The sequence below is a fragment of the Netta rufina genome, assembly GCF_964035555.1.
Source record: "Netta rufina genome assembly, chromosome: 22".
Taxonomy (NCBI): domain Eukaryota; kingdom Metazoa; phylum Chordata; class Aves; order Anseriformes; family Anatidae; genus Netta; species Netta rufina.
Genome location: NC_140146.1, coordinates 4,198,055 through 4,202,303, shown reverse-complemented (window position 1 = coordinate 4,202,303; position 4,249 = coordinate 4,198,055).

Genomic DNA, 4,249 nt, shown 5'->3' with positions numbered 1-4,249 from the left:
CTCTCAGCCCGGGCTCGGTAGGGGCACTGCCATGGATGTCTGTGGGGAGACCTTACAGCAGCCTTCCAGTGCCTAAAGGGGGCTGCAGGAAAGCTGGGAGGGACTCTATCGGGGAGTGCAGTGATATGACCGGGGGAATGGCTTTAAAATGAATGATCTTTAGGGTCCCTTCCAACCCAAGCCATTCTACGTGGCACTTGTGGTTTATGCCCACGCCAGCTTCTGCTGTGAAGTGCAGAGCTGTAGTCTTGTTCCAGGCTTTTCCATTTGGGAAAAGGCACCAGGACCCAGCCTTCAGAGACAGACCATGGTCACAGGGTGTCCTGCTTAGGCACAGCGCCAGACCGAGGGCTCAGAGCATCCCGTCAGGTGGGACCAGGCCAGCCCAGAGCTGAGACTGATGTAGGATCTCTCCCGGGATTGATGAATTACCCCCTTGCTACTACTGCTTTGTAATACGAAAATAAACCATTGTCTATATATGAAAGCCTGCGAGGTAATTAATATCCTAGCCATTAAATTCTACTGTAGTATACTCAATGTTAATAAGCTGGCTAAGAGCTCTGCTTGAAATTAATAAGTTGCAAATGACCCAAGGGCCACTGCTTCATGCTTGCTTTTTTCCCCCCATTTACCCACCCAAAATTACAGAATTTAAATAGAAAGACAATTTTCATTTATGAGCTAGTATCATTATTCATAACTGGAGAGTTGTAAGGAATAAAAAGCCTTTCCGGTTAATTAGAAACTTGAGCATCTCGGGGAAATTTGGAAGGGAAGTAAATCTGGGCTTGATAGAGGGTAAACAAATATAAAACACAAATCAAAAAGAAAGGTAATTTCTGTAGAAACGTGGAAGTGCTTGCTCCCAGGTGTCCAGCTCTCTTCTGCAGGTCGGTGATCTCACTGTGGCGAGCGTGGAGCATGCGAGGAGGTGCCAGGAGCAGAATATCCACGGGTCCCCCTCTGATGAGACGTGGGAGAGGTGTTTGGGGGAGTGCGTGCCTCCTGAAGCAGGACACGGTGATAATGAACCTCGCTAGTTAGCGAACTCCTGTAGAACTGAGCGTCTGTTTTAATGAGGCTGACGGTTGTTTTTAATGGTCTTAGGTTGTTGCCTTTAGCTTTGGACTGACAACTCTTTAAGATGATTTAAATGAACATAAAGCTTTATATAATGAAGCCTTCTGCTGTAACGTGCCACCAGGGTTAGAACTTCTGAGCAGGAGAACTGAGGGATGCACAAGTCGCAGAGGTAATTGTCAGCCCTTTGAAGGACATTAAGTGATCCTGGGAGTTGCTGCCTGTTATGTGATTGCTGGTCCTTCGTTGGCTGTGGGCATCCTGGTGAAGCAGCTGTGGCCGTTTCCTTTGATACCAAGCTGTAAATAGCAAAAAAGGCCAGCACTTTCCAGACAACCTCTTATCTTTTCATTGTTGGACTCTCCAAATTTCTGAATACTTGAAATTGTCTACAAGATACCAAGGTCCTGGAGTCCTGTGAGTACAGGAGAGTCTTAGCTCTTACTTAAATAAGGAGAGGAGGGAGAAAGAATTTTCTTTCACTTTGTTCTTTATATTTTGGGACAGACCTTCAAGCTGGAATCACCTCCTTCCTGGCTTCCCAAAGCAAATGTAGAAAACTAGGACCCTTCCCTCAGCGTGGTGAGGCCAGGTGAGACACGGTCGTTATTAATCATGTGCTTCTTGCCCACAAAGCTGGACTTGTGGCTCCATCCTTGAGCACTCGAGACAGCAGCCAGAGCTTGTCCTCCAGCCCAACACAGCTTTGTGAGGACCTAAAGTCAGGGAACTGCACCCAAGGAGGGTGCAAATGAGGGAAAACCCCTCGGTTTTCCAGCAGGGGAAAAGAGCAGGCTGGGAATCTGTTGGGAAGAAGTGTCCTTTTAAACAAGGCTCCTTGCCTTCAAGGCAGGAACTGGCTGCTGATCTCTTGGAGAAGCCCTGCCTATCCATGGGGTAAGAGGCCTCCAAGAAGTGCCTTTGTTTTTGTGTGAATGGTCCAGGCTGGCAGTGACCAGCCCTGGCCCTGGAGATGCTGGGGGAGGATGGAGCCAGGCCTGGCAAGTCCCCTGGGAGACCCAGAGCTGAGACAAGGGGGCCCAGATCCCCTCTCCCCCTTTGACAAGGGGCAGGGTGGGAGAAGCCTGCGGTGCTTTGTGTGTGACTGACTTTTCTTGTTCTCAGGGCTGTCAATCTGCTATCCCCTGCTGGCAGCAGAAGCTCTAATTAAAACAAATTAGAGGGAGAAGACCTAGCGGTATAGAAATGCTTTGCTAATTATGTGGCTCGCTCAGCAGAAGAGCTGGGCTGTGGTTTTGTTCCACTATTTCGAAGAGACAGTGGCATTGCAGAGATGCTGGGGGGGAGAGAGGGAGGGAAGCACCTTGGAAACTTGAATTGTTTTGTTTTTGTCTGTGGCAGGCAAGTGAGACGCCTCTGCACCTGAAGTACCATCCCAATTCCTGTATTAATGACGCTCTTCCCACATTCTTTTAAAACCTGGTATTTCTACCGAGCTGCTGTGCTCAGAAGCAGAAACATCTCTGCTGCTATGTACCCCTGTAGCACCAGATGCTCATCTTCTTCGATCCCTACCCCGTCCCTTAGGGACAATTAGGGAAGAGATTGTAAATTCATAATTATGGACCTTTTCAAACCTAGATTAGTTCCTCCAGTCTATCAGGTAAATACATATTTATAAGAGTTCTTAAAAATGCACCATCCTTCACTCGATGAGGTGTAATGAATCCATCATGTAAATACATGCTCAGGTGCAGAATGGAAAAATCCTTAGGGTATTTTTTAGGATTATTAGAGGGATGTTCCTTGAGTAGCTTGGCTTCTCTCAAAAGTAGTAAGAAAAAAAAGTGATTTAACTGTGTACAATGCACAGATCATTTACTGGATGTTTCTTCTTTATCAAAAGCATACTGGTGCCCCTCAGGCAAATGGGACTTTTTGTAGCTTGGTTGATGTTACAAGCAGAAAGTTAAAGGAACTTGAGGAATAGCACACCTATGATGAGATCAAACTCTGAAGAGTGCATCTTCAAAATACAAAACCAAAAAATTAGTTACTGATGCAAGAAATTGTTTGGAGAGACACCTGAATTTGAGATTTCTTGTGCTCCCTTTTCTGCTCCGTTTTGCACTTCCAGTTTTCCTATGGAATACGGAGCAGAGGCTTTCTGAAGGTGCTGAGCTGGTTGCGGTTATCCCAGTGCTTGTGTGCCTGGTGCTGCCCCACGGGTGGCCTTGAACGACCAGTTCTGCTTTGGTTTTGTGCTGCACTTTCTGACTGCAGAACCTGGAACATTTCCTAGAGTTTTGAGTATCTAGTTCACTGTTTTTCTACCAACAAATATTGGTGGGTGTTAGGCTAACACGAGGGTATGTCTCCGGGACATACATGTGATCACAGTTAATCAGGGCTGTGAGTGCTCAATGGGATTGGTGCCAGGGCACTCAATCACATTCAAAATCAAACCTGCCTCTAAAATCCTCTTGCTGCTAGGCAAAATAATACAATTTCTCCAGCTTACTGGGTGCACAGGGAGGGAATTATTCAGTATTGCAGCTGGAAGTGAGCTTTACATCTCTGAGCCAAGTTAGGAACATTTCCAAACTTCTGTTCTGACCCTAATTAATAGAATCCATTCTACTTTCATTGCATGTCATTACTTAACTCCTTAGAAAGGAGACGATTATGCTGGAGTGTTAATAACAGTATCCTAATTTAATGTTGCATGGAATGGCTGATGTGGAGCAAAATCTGGGATTCCATGGCTACAACCCTCCAGAATCTGCCTGTCCCAAAGGAGGCCTTTTTACTTTTCTGGGGTCCAGACTGAACTCACGTGAACCCCATTCTCATCAAATCCATGTGCAGCTGAGTGGAAGCTTCACATTACCAGCTGCCACCAGCCACAACCCAAACCTGCCCGAGTGTTTTTTAAAAAATAGGAGCAAGTATCTGAGTGTGGGACTGCCAGGCAGAAGGAGGGTCAGCAGGCACGGGGACAGTAGGTACCTCCTCTTCATGGCAGCCCTTTCTGTCCTAAATAACAATGCATCTCTCTGTAGGTGCTCTGTTTTAAGCCAGGTTGATGGTGTTCCCAGTTCTTACCAGGGCTCTCATGGGCTCTGCCATTGAGCTGCGACACAGAAAAATGACTTTTGAGTGCCTGCTAAACCCTGATGGCTTGTATTGTAAGCAATCATGGGAC